The following is a 13,977-nucleotide window of genomic DNA, read 5'->3' on the forward strand; positions in this document are numbered from 1 at the left end:
TATAGGAAAATAGGAAAAAAAATATATATATAGAAAAGAAATCCTATCCGTCATGGAATAAAATATTTATATTCGTTTATTTTATTGACAAAATCAATCGTAAAAATTTTTATTATGTAACAAGTCTATAATTCCCATAAATTCACGCCAAGAGAAATCGACGTTAAATAGAAAACATTTCTAACGCATAATTATTCGTGCGGGGCCAAACAATGAGTTTGCTAGAAGTTTTATCAGTTTCTTGCATTTTCAATTAAACTGAAATTATGTATTCATTCATATCATTAATAGCAATAAGGCCCACCAGCGGCCGAGGGGTAAAGACGCTGAACACTGGTAGTTCGGTCCGAGGTTCGAATCCCGCGAACGGGCTGGCTGCATGGGCGTTTTCGTGGTTTTCCCCATGTGTAACGTGTATACGAGACAGCTTCCCTTAGAAAGTCCTCAACGAAGGCAACCCTTCCCTTAGGCAGATAGCTCTCGTGTGCTTTGCCATAATTAATAACCCAATTCAATCCATTAATAGCAATATTACTTTTAATTCATTACTTATGTGAAATGGATTTATTCTATTATCATAAATTATTGTTTGTAATGGCATTTTTGTTACATGCACATCTGATTTTTTCAAATGCAAGTGAAGTATCAAAATTAAAAAATAAGTAAAGGTTTTGTACGTAGCTTTCGTTAAGCTGATCGATCCCCTTGCAAATCGGACACGTTTGGCGAGCAACGGACAGTGCTGTAAAGTTAGATATCTTCGCATATGGCAACCCTATCTCAGCTGACTGGCGTTTCTGTCTGTCTGTCTACGAATTACAAGCTGTCGCTCCACGGAAGAAGTGTACCGTTGTTGAAGTGCAGATGAGTTTTAGAGCTGGAAATAAATTGCCGTGAACCGATTCTACCCGTGGCATTGTGTATTGACGATGGGATTCATCTTTTGTGTACATGAAAAGTTTTCTTTTTGACTGTGATTGCCCTCTAAGTTCTTGTTAGAATTAGTAATTCTCTAAAGCTCTGTGCGTGTTGGATAAACAAACTGCTTCGAGTAAGTGTAGAATTGTTTCCCCTTCCCTCTCGCAATATGAAATTTAATAGCTTCGTGTAAAATGTACATGATGGTAAATACAGTGTCAACATAAATGTTGTGTATCCTCTATACATAGATATTCTATATCGTGTATTTTTTTCAGTCGCATTTTTTTTAAGTCTCTTAATTGTTTGATTAATTATTCTCCTCCGTGCAATATGCAATCGTGTTGTTTGAAGTTTTTAACTTTTGCCATTCATGTAACAAACGACAGTGAGAAATATAAAAAATTCTTATTTTTTTTTTTTAAATTTGATTATCACATATGAAATCATGTCATTTAATCTCATGAAATATAAACATTTTTTTAATATATTATTATTTTTTTAAGTAAAAAAGAATTATGCCAGTTAAAGTAGAGTTTCACGTAACTTTCAAATAAAAACCTACAGCTATGCAAAGCTGTTATATTTGATTTAAATTTTTAGATTTCATGATATTTGTACTTAATTAATCACATGATCTCTCAGAAATATATTGTTATGCTAAAATTTCAACATCGTTTTGACGTTCGAAATCTTATTTCTAAATATAATTTAATATTGAAATATTTTAGTAATTTGAGATTCCTATCTCATACATACATTAGAGCAAAATGTTGTATTGGTAATTGGTAGTCTTTTTATTTTTGAAAAATATCATTTTGGAAAAGCAGTGATATTTGATAATCAAAGAAAAAGTTTTACATTTTAAATATATTGTAATCCATTAGTTATGTTTCCTTTTTAAGATGAACTCTTAAAGTTAAATCAAAAACCAAAGTATGAATGAAGAAATTTAATTGAGTTGGTTGTTCATTATTATTCTACAGTGAAAAATATTCATCATATTTATTTGATCATGTGAACATGTACTTGAAGAAAACAAAATAATTGCTTGGCCCATTTTCAAATTTTCCTTACATATGCTGTCCTAGCAGAAATGAAAGAAAATTCAAGATAAATTAATATTTAAAGTTTAATTGGAGCAATGCATTGCATAAAACAACTATAAATATATTTCTACAATTTAAAATATAAAAAAATAAATTGTAAATTTTCAGATAAAAATAATTTGTCTTCCACTTCTTGTCAAGTCCGTTATCTTGAGATTATTTTACTCCCAATTAGTTTGTAAATCTGCCTAAAGTGGTGACAGTACATATTCAGAGCAGTCGAACTTATAAATTGACTAGTTTATCTATGTCACTGAATATGTACTGTCTCTTTTAGACAGATTTACAAACTAATTTTGTTAAAATAATCTCAAGGTAATGGACTTGACATGAAGTAGAAGACAAATTATTTTTCTATTGATTTGTTAAAGAAAAAAACTTCTGCAATTAATTTTTATCATGAGTATAACATACTAATAGTTCATATTTAAAGTAATTAAGCTTATTTGTTTAAAAAAATAAATTAGGTTACAAAACAAAGAGGTTGAATAACATGAAACTTGAAAGGGACAGGCATTTTTGCCTACGATCACACATTTAAAGATTTATATCTAAAAAATTTCAATTGATTTTTTTAAATATTTTTAATTGTAGAAATATCTTTATAGTCATCTTTATACAATGCATTGCTCAAATTAAACTTTAAACATAATTAATCATGAATTTTCTTCCTTTTCTTCTGGGACAGCATATGTAAGCAAAATTTGAAAACGTTCCATTTTAATTAGTGAACAACAAGAGTATTTTTGAAATTTTATGAGTAAAAATCTTTTTTTAAAATTTTGTTTAGTTATAATTTGAGACATGAAGTGCATACTTGAGTAAGTCAATAAAACTCAGCATGTTAATATGGTTTTAGCCTGTGGCATTTAATCTGTAATATTTATTTTATGTTTTTGTGTATGTTGTACAGTAAATGCTACTGTTATATATTTATAAATGCTTGATGATTCAATTGCTATTTTCATGTTTAATTTTATTCTGATATAATTATGTAGTCATGAGGTCATATAAGCAGCATGTATTTTATTTAAAGCATTTATAAATTAAATAGCTTTACTTTCAGTTATTAGGTATATCTTCTACATATTTTTATATTAAATTAGAATTTGTTCTAAATTGTGTAGTTGTTCTACAGAAAATTAGTTATAGTAAGGTTGTAATATGACATTTTTCCTTTTGTATGTTAATTCACGTAGCTTTCAAATATAAAGTTACAATTTTATTCATAATTATTATAACTTACCATGATAAAAATAGTGTTGGATGCTTAAGGAAATAAAATAAATCATCAAGCTCTTCTGTCAATTATAAAGACAGTAAGAAATGTAGGAATTGCACATATATATATGTATACATATAATTTTGTATGATCTTAAATTCACTTAGTGCAAAAACAAGTTATTCTACTACTTGCGCAATTGCTGCAAAGTAAGTTAATAATAATTTATTTACTAAATAATATTGATTATATTATCTTCTAAGATTAATTATAGTAGAATTATCTGAAAAGAGTGAATCCATACTTAGTAAGTTCTATTTCGAAAGATGTTTTGAAGTAACTTGAATGTAAATTGTTAAAAATGTTTAATGGGGACCGGAATTAAATCGTGAATAACAAAATTTCAATTGTAAAAGGTTATGTTAGATGATAAGCCCTTGGCAATGAACAAGACTTCGTCACTTTGACCATAATGATTATCACTCTATATCCAGCTGTTAATACTAGAAGGTTGCTTGAATGGTTTGATTATATTCCAGACCACCCATTGAATTATTCCTTTTACATGTCACCACATACTCAACAATACCTTCTTGGGATGAAGTTCTTGTTTGGACATTGATTGAGGCAATTCAGAAACATGACACCGGTCCTGAGATGCTTCAGATTCTGGTTCATAACCCACTTCTCTATCTCCTGTGTTTGTGTCAAGAAGTTGTGATTTTGCTACTGAGAAAGCAAGGAAACACGTGTCATGATTTGCCTCTCTTGATGAGCTGTATGTACCGAGTGGTAAAAGTATATTCACAGGTACCCCTTGGCGAAAATTGGTGATTTTTTGCGGTACATGGATGCTGAGTTTGTGCAATTCTTTTGACTTGTTATTTTGGCTTTGTTTAGCGGCACTTTTAGTGCAAAAAAATTGCCACTACATAAAAACAAAATAACAAGTCAAAGAATTGCACAAACTCGGTATCCATGTACACATTGACCTATTTTTACTTAAAAAATCATCACAGAATTGCACAAACTTGGCATTGCACACTCCCTTGACTTTGTCCATGTACACATTGATATATTTTCACTTAAAAAGTAAAAGGAGCACCCAATTTTACAGTAGAAGCAAACAAAAAATACATAATCTCAATAAACTACATTTTAAACCAAACAATAAAATAACATAAAAAAAGAAAAACCTCTTCTGCATCTAAGCACTACGCAAAGCCAATATCCACTTACCTTATTTAGAAATTTCTTTGTCTTCAGTATGTGGCACATAAAATTCCTTAACAGCATCCAAAAACTTCCTAAAATTATCTGAACTCCGCTTATCGTGGTCGCCACATAAATTAAGTAAAGTAAGAGTAAAAAATATCCTCCTTAGTTCCGAACTCTCGACTGTTCGGAAAATGGCTACTAAATAAACCATCTTACACATCAGTCAACTAATGCTCTTTTCCGCTTTTGTTCCAAATTTCCAAAAAGAAAATTCAAATTAATCTTTATACATTCAGCCATTCTACCATCTAAACAACAAAACAAGCAATGCACTTTCTAACACATACACACCAAAAGCCCTTACAAAACATCCCATAATTCAAAATTTACTGCAGTCATGCAACCGATTACGTCATAATAGGGTTTCCATAACATTCAACTACTCAGGTTACCATAAATGAAACGACTTGGCGATAATTGAAACAACAACTTCGCGATAATGCAAGGGATACCCTTCAGTCTACTCTAACCTATTGAACTGATGTGGAACCTAACAATCGAACTTCGTGTTCAAACCCAGTGCCACAAGACTTCTTTCCACTTTTTTTTTTTTTTTTTTTTTTAACCTAGAAGGTTTTCCCTATATCTTCTACAGTTGGATTCAGATTGACTGCTGTGGCATAGTCCAGGTTCTCTTATATTAGATTTATCCCTTCAGAATTGAAAATAGTAGTACAGTCAAAAGTCGTTAATTCGGACACCCATAATCCGGAATGATCTATAATCCGGACCTCAAAGCTAAAAACTTTCTGCGCATGCGCCACGTTGACACATGCGCATAGGCATTTACGCGTGCGCGTAAGACCTTTACGACTGCGCATATGCGTGTGCGCAAGCGCAGAATATGTTTTCGCGTGCGGGTTTAATGTATAACGGACGGTATAAGCTAAAATTATCTAATTATCTATTTCAGTTAATGTTGATGATTGCATTGTTCCTTAATCTTCGAATTGGATCCGGCTTATTATTTTTTGCAGACTGTAAGAGCAATTTTATAAAAGTAAACTTGAACTTTCGATTATGTCGAATAGAATTTCCGATGCTGGAGCTCCCAAAGGATCTACAAAACGAAAGTATGGGTACTTACATATTAACGCAACCAGGCCAAAATTTGCATAAATCGCCAAATTTGGCGACCCTACTTACGGCACCCCTACGTGTTATACGTAGTTTAGTAAAAAGAATTTATTTGTAAAAAGAAAAAATAACACTGGGCGTGTACTACCACAGCAATGGGTTTTCGGCGGAATTTGCCGAGAAAAGAGAGAGACTTTTTTGGTTATCGTACCTAACAGAAGCGCCGTTACCCTCATGGAAAAAATTTGTGAAAATATCAAGGAAGGAAGCATCATTTATTCGGATTGCTGGAAAGGATACAATACAAGTGAGTTCGAAAATGCTGGATTTCTGTATGGAACTGTTAATCACAAATATAACTTTGTGGATCCCAACACAGGCGTTCACACACAACATGTAGAGCCCACGTGGGGCTCAGCCAAATGGCACAACAAAAAACAAAGAGGAGCAGTCCGTCATCATCTTGACTCGTACCTTATCGAATTTATATGGCGCCAAGCTCAAGCTGTTAATGGCGAAGACGGTTTTCAATCAGTGCTAAAAGCAATAGCCAAAAGATTTCCGCCGAAAAAATAATTCTGCAACTTATTCAAATTCGAAACTGGAAGGGTTTAATTGCTATTTTATATTTTAAAACAAAATAATATAAAAAACTGTATTAAAAATTATCTGTAATTGATAAATGTACATTTTCTTTCTATTCATACTTTTTTACTCAAACTTACAAATCGCGCCAACCTGGTTGCGATAATACATAAGTACTAAAGTATGTTTCGATGTCCATCAAATCAAAAAGTGGAATTGCTGCAAAAAATGGATAAAGACATAAAGAAGGTGACAGAGAGGTTAGTGAAAACGAAAAAATTTCAATTGACAAGTTAGTCGGTTTCTCGGCACAGCAATTACGAGACTTGAACAGCGGAACTTTGTAACTGAACAAGAAATTATGTCTGTTTATAGAATTAAAGAGAAAGTATTATCACATAAAACGAAGCAACTTGAACAACTTACATTGAAAGAAATGTTTAATAAAATAAACAAATAAATATTAAGCTTTTTTTTTTTATAAATTTTGATACCCTTTAGATCATAATTGTTCTTCATTTCATAAATTATGGTTTCATATTTTTAATTTTAGAATTTCTGCATGCCATCTTACAAGATTTAAACTGATGATCTATAATCTGTAAAAAATCGATAATCCGGAATCGCCGAAGTCTCGACGAGTCCGGATTAACGACTTTTGACTGTATACTGTACTAATTAATGATGATGTAGAATGAGACGCGCAATTAACTGGAAGTTGATCTGTCAGCACTATCCTTATCTTTAGGGCAAATGTTTTTATTTTATTCTGCTTATAATTCCTTACTAAATGTAGTACAGTCAAAAGTCGTTAATTCGGAATGATCTATAATTCGGACCTCAAAGCTACAAACTTTCTGCACATGCGTCGTGTTGACGCATGCGCGTAAGACCTTTACGGCTACGAATATGCATGTGCGCATGTACATGATACGTTTATGCATGCACGTTTAATGTATAACGGACAGTATAAGCTAAGTTAAAATTATCTCATTATCTATTTCAGTTAATGTTGCAGATTGCGTTGTTCCTTAATCTTCGAATTGGATCTGGCTTATTATTTTTTGCAGACTGTTAGAGCAATTTTATAAAAGTAAGCTTGAACTTTCGATTATGTCAAATAGAATTTCCAATATATATTTACTAATATGTAAAGGATCTACAAAGCGAAAGTATGATTCGAAGTCCATTAACCAAAAAGTGGAATTGCTGCAAAAAATGGAGGCTGATCTTTCGAATGTGGTAACTGGTAGTTTGGCGACATTTTGGAGGCAATAAAGGTTACTACCTAGGACTTTGGTAATAATGTGAGAAGCACTCAGTTCCGATTACGCATTATTTTGTGTGAGGGAAATGAGAGATCATGAGATATGTCATGTGACATTAATGGATGAATTACAGTTGTTTAATCGGAAAAGGGGGGAAAATCTGGAAATTTCGTATTTAGTTATATTCTCTGTTGTGTGAAATGTGACATTAATGGACGAATTACAGTTCTTTAATCGGAAACGGGGGTTAATTTGGAAAAGCTTCATTGTGTGTTGTGTGAAATAGTGTTGATTAATTTTCGGATTGCATGGCGCTATGTAAAGTGAATTCTAAATTTTTAATGCGGTTATCTGATAATAATAATAAGTTGAGATTGTGTGAAAGGAAGGATATTACAAGTTTAAATGGCGGTGCAAGAAATATGGTGAAAATGGACATTTTGTGAAAAGGAGTGTAAGGAAGGGTACGTGGTTTGCTGAAAGTAGTTTGAGTATAGGTGAAATTTTATTAATTTCTTATTACTTGGTGAATAGACTTCCAGTTGACTATTGGATTTAAGATTTAGAAATTAGCAGTAGTACTGCAGCGACGTAATGAAGATTCTGAAGAAGATTAGTTAAGTTAGTATTTTTAATCATTTGAGGATATTATTTTTATGCATTGTTCTAAATGTAAGGAGTAAATAAATTAAAATGGTATTATTTGAAAATTGTTGTTAGCAATGATTTAGTTTAAAGTAATTAGGATTCTAATCTAATTTTTATTAATTTAATGTATGTGCTTATTTATATTTTAAGTAGTATTTTTTTAATTTAATTATATTTTAATTTAATGATCGTGGTTTTGGAATATGTTGAGTATTTTCATGCATTTTCGTGAAATTTTTCTAATTTATGAGAAAAAAGGAGTGTACATGGATATAGTGAAGAGTGTGCGCAATGCCATTTTTGTGCAATTCTGGGATTTTTTTTAAGTAAAAATAAGTCGACGTGTACATGGTTTAGTGATATTTTAATTAAATGATAGTTATTTTGTGAATTTTATGTTTGTAGGAATTTGGTATATGTTTCAGTTGAAGTAAACGTGTATGGAAATAATTTAAATATTTGACACTAAGTATTTGTTATGTTTGCGGTATGAATTCGTTGGTGACATTTATAATATAATAGATAAATTAGAGGTAAAAGTTTTTGGATATTTTATTTATTTTATACGTGGAAATGTTCATCTTTGGAAAGGGTATATACTTTTTCGCGATCAGGTAATTTCATATATGTGCTTTTTACAGAGTTTAAAGATTCACAGAATTTTTTTTGCATTTTCGTGCAAATTTTTGTAATTTATGAGAAAATAGCAGTGTAGATGGATAAAGTTAAGAGTGTGTGCAATGCCATTTTTGTGCAATTCTGGGATTTTTTTTAAGTCGACGTGTAAATAGTTTATGTGTATGTGCTATTCTGAAAAACGTGCAAGGAGTTTGCAATTGTGCACTTTTTCCCAATTTTGCAGTTAATATTTTTCATGATTAAGCAGTTTTGTTACATAAAATTTCTAGTACAGTCAAAAGTCGTTAATCCGGACTCATCGGGACTTCGGCGATTCCGGATTATCGATTTTTCCGGATTATAGATCATCAGTTTAAATCTGGTAAGATGGCATGCAGAAATTACAAAATTAAAAATATGAAACCGTAATTTATGAAATAAAGAACAATTATGATCTAAAGGGTATCAAAATTTACAAAAAGAAAAAGCTTAATATTTATTTGTTTACTTTATTAAACATTTCCTTCAATGTAAGTTGCTTCGTTTCATGTGATAATACTTTCTCTTTAATTCTATTAAACAGACATAATTTCTTGTTTAGTTACAAAGTTCCGCTGTTCAAGTCCTATAATTGCTGTGTTGAGAATACCGACTAATTTGTCAATCGAAATGTTTTCGTTTTCAATAACCTCTGGGTCACTGGAATTGATAAACAGATTTCGGATTTCAAAACATACTTTCGCTTTGTAGATACAAATTACATATTAGTAAATATATATCGGAAATTCTATTTGACATAATCTTTCTAATCTATCATAATCTAATAATGACGTTTCTGCCCCCCCCTCTGCCGCAGAGCAGCGTGAAATTGATAAACAGATTTCGGATTTCAAAACATACTTTCGCTTTGTAGTAAATATATATCGGAAATTCTATTTGACATAATCGAAAGTTCAAGCTTACTTTTATAAAATAGCTCTAACAGTCTGCAAAAAATAATAAGCGGGATCCAATTCGAAGATTAAGGAACAACGCAATCTGCAACATTAACTGAATTAGATAACTTTAGCTTAGCGTATAACTCCGTTACACATTAAACGCGCATGCGCACAAACATATTCGCAGTCGTAAGGGTCTTACGCGCTCTCGTAAACGCCTGTGCGCATGCGTGAACGCGGCGCATGCGCAGAAAGTTTGTAGCTTTGAGGTCCGGATTATAGATCATTCCGGATTATGGGTGTCCGAATTAAAGACTTTTGACTGTATAAGTGTAATTTGGCTAGTAGATTGTTGGAAAAAGTGTTCAGTAAATAAAAAGAAAAGAAACATGTCTTTACTTCGTGAAGACAAAATGTTGGCGGAAAAAAAAAAATAGAGGGTTGCTGTAGCAGAGTTGGTCGCCAAAATATCGCCAAGTTACCATAATCCAAAGATCAACCAAAACGGATAAAGGCATATCCTTTGTTTCTCTAACCATTCCGAAATCTGTTTATCAATTTCACGCTGCTCTGCGGCGCGCGCAATGAATTGAAAGTTGATCTGTCAGCACTATCCTTATCTTCAGGGCAGATGTTTTTATTTTATTTGACTTATAATTCCTTACTAAATGTATTATTTCATCTCGATGTACTCCGTCTTTTATATGATTTAAATCAAATTCCTCGTCATTATAATTCGCTTCCGATAGTGAAGAAAGTGACGCAGAGGTTATTGAAAATGAAAGAATTTTGATTAGCAAATTAGTCGGTATTCTCAACACAGTAATTATAGGACTTGAACAGCAGAACTTTGTAACTGAAGAAGAAATTATGTCTGTTTATAGAATTAAAGAGAAAGTATTATCACATAAAACGAAGCAACTTATAAGAACTTACATAAACGAAGCAATTTATAACTTAAACAACTTACACATTACTTATTATTTTTTGCAGACTGTTAGAGCAATTTTATAAAAGTAAGTTGGAACTTTCGATTATGTCAAATAGAATTAAAATATTTAATGAAGTAAATAAATAAATATTAAGCTTTTTTTTTTTTTTTTTTTTTTTTTTTTTTTTGTAAATTTTGATACCTTTTAGATCATAATTGTTCTTTATTTCATAAATTACGGTTTCATATTTTTAATTTTATAATTTCTGCATGCCATCTTGCCAGATTTAAACTGATGATTTATAATCCAGAAAAATCGATAATCCGGAATCGCCTTAGTTCCAACGAGTCCGGATTAACGACTTTTGAATGTATTTCATCTCGATGTACTCCGTCTTTGATATGATTTAAATCAAATTCCTCGTCATTATAAATATCATGAATACAAATCAAATAGTTTTCTGGTTGCAATTTTCTAATTTCGACTATGCGTAATGTATGCTTTACGCACGCGCGCATTGAAAGAAATGTTTAATAAAGTAAACAAATAAATATTAAGCTTTTTTTTTTTTTGTAAATTTTGATACCCTTTAGATCATAATTGCTCTTTATTTCATAAATTATAGTTTCATATTTTTAATTTTATAATTTCTGCATGCCATCTTACCAGATTTAAACTGATGATCTATAATCAGGAATAATGGATAATCCAGAATCTCTGAAGTCCCAATGAGTCTGAATTAAAACCTTTTGACTGTAATAGTGTTACTCAATCAAATATGAATAATATTAAATAAGGGAAAAAAAACAGTCTTCCATCTGATTTTCTCCACCATGAAAAAAAACTTTCGAACACTTCTGAGAATACACCGTATCCAAAATCTTATTTTACCCTGATGCCATTTGCAATACAATCTTGTATGGTAGAAAGGAATGCACCATTTCTGATTTTCACATGAACTACAATGTTATTGAAATTAAAGTTCAGCAGTAAATTATCACTTCTTTTGAATTTATCCTTTTGAAATTTAAAATTACAAAATAAAAAAAATCCTTTCAAAATTAAATAAAATTGCAAAACATGTACAATATTAAGAAATGTTCTGCTTTTATATATTGTTCTTACTGTGATGCAAATCAGTTTTATTATTTAGTTTTCCTTTTTAACACAATTTTGTTTTCTGTATAAACAATTTAGTTACTTACTTTTTGTTGTTGTTGTTTGTTTCTTTATATCAGTGTCTTGAATTGCATGCCAGTGCCAAATGCATTATTTAAAAGTAGCTGATATAGGCCATTATTTTTTTTAGCAAAACAAATTTTTTAAACTATGTTATTTACTAAATATTTATCAGAACTTGCCTAACGAATAATTATAATGACACAAAAAGGAAAATTCCAATTTATGTTTTCTTCACTTGGGAAATTTCTGGCAGTTTGTTTATTTTTAGTTTAAATTAAAAGTTATTTAATGATTATTTCAATGCATTAGAATTATTTGAAATAAATGCCAGTTATCAGTACCAATTACAAAATGTAACCAACAGAACCTTTAAATTTCAGACAGATTCTTCTGTGCTTATACCATATGCAATTTTCATCCAAAAGAAAATGTTGTTGCATTTTTCTTTTTATGACTCCAGTCTGGAACAATCAGCGACACAGCCTTCACACTGTTAGGCAATAATGGTGGAGACAGCTTCCTGCAAAGCACCAAAGTACAGCTCCCGACTCTGCTTGGTCATTCTCGGAACTCCACGTACTCTCGAGACTCTCCACACTACAACTTGCGATGAACTCGACGACACACGAGCACAGCTCCCGACTCTTCCGTTCAATCGTTCCCAGAGCTCAACACGCTCTGTTGACGTTGCACTAACCGTGATACACTAACAGACTCCTTCGGTGCACTCGACAACCCACTCGACACTTGCTGGCCGGTAAGAATTATTTCCAGAAGGTTCTCCATCCGTCCATTGCATATCACCAATTTTGTCACAGAATGGGCAGTTTCTCGCCAAATGTGGCAACCCTGCTTTCCCTTGCCATTTTATGGCAACCCTAAAACTGCTTTGCGGAGAAGCTATCTCACCACACCTGTACATTTCTCGTAACAATATTTCGGTTGATCTTTACATTATGGTAACTTGGCGTTTTTTTGGCGAAAAGTTGGCGACCAACTCTCCTACAGCAACCCTCTACTTTTTTTTCCCGCCGCCATTTTGTCTTCACGAAGTAAAGACATGTTTCTTTTCTTTTTATCTACTGAACACTTCTTCCAACAATCTACTAGCCGAATTACACTTATGCTAGAAATTTTACCTAACAAAACTGCTTACTCATGACAAATATTCACTGCAAAATTGGGAAAAAGTGCACAATACCATACTCCTTACGCGTTTTTCAAAATAACTCATACACATAAACCATGTACACGCCGACTTATTTTTACTTAAAAAAACATCCCAGAATTGCACAAAAATGGCATTGCTCACACTCTTCACTATATCCATGTACACTGCTTTTTTCTCATAAATTAGAAAAATTTCACGAAAATACATGACAATTTTCTCAATCTTTAAACCCGGTAAAAAGAACATATATGAAATTACCTGATCGCGAAAAAGTATTTACCCTTTCCAAATATGAACATTTCCACACATAAAATAAATAAAATATCCAAAAACTTTTACCTCTAAATCATCTATTACATTATACACGTCACCAACGAATTCATACCGCAAGCATTACAAATACTTAGTATCAAATATTTAAATTATTTCCATGCACGTTTACTTCAACTTAAACGTATACCAAATTCCTACAAACATAAAATTCACAAAATAATTATCATTTAATTAAAATATCACTAAACCATGTACACGCCGACTTATTTTTACTTAAAAAAACATCCCAGAATTGCACAAAAAATGGCATTGCGCACACTCTTCACTATATCCATGTACACTGCTTTTTTCTCATAAATTAGAAAAATTTCACGAAAATACATGACAATTTTCTCAATCTTTAAACCCGGTAAAAAGAACATATATGAAATTACCTGATCGCGAAAAAGTATTTACCCTTTCCAAATATGAACATTTCCACATATAAAATAAATAAAATATCCAAAAACTTTTACCTCTAAATCATCTATTACATTATACACATCACCAACGAATTCATACCGCAACCATTACAAATACTTAGTGTCAGATATTTAAATTATTTCCATGCACGTTTACTTCAACTAAAACGTATACCAAATTCCTACAAACATAAAATTCACAAAATAACTATCATTTAATTAAAATATAATTAAATTCAAAAACACTACTTAAAATATAAATGAGCACATACATTAAATTAATACATACATAAATAC

The 13,977-nt window shown here is 31.4% G+C and overlaps 1 protein-coding gene across 1 annotated transcript in view; it reads left to right on the forward strand.

Annotated features, from left to right (window-relative positions):
- Nucleotides 1-822: 822 nt before the first annotated feature.
- LOC118197086 (tripartite motif-containing protein 2-like) overlaps nucleotides 823-13,977 on the forward strand; it is a 37,379-nt gene continuing 24,224 nt past the window's right edge. The window contains exon 1 of the mRNA XM_085824693.1: nucleotides 823-1,051. The gene's annotated coding sequence lies outside the window, so the exon portion shown is untranslated. The remainder of the gene's footprint in view (nucleotides 1,052-13,977) is intronic.

This window comes from Stegodyphus dumicola, chromosome 10, assembly GCF_044657685.1.
Source record: "Stegodyphus dumicola isolate Sdum_Otavi_A_Nest chromosome 10, ASM4465768v1".
In the NCBI taxonomy this organism is placed as follows: domain Eukaryota; kingdom Metazoa; phylum Arthropoda; class Arachnida; order Araneae; family Eresidae; genus Stegodyphus; species Stegodyphus dumicola.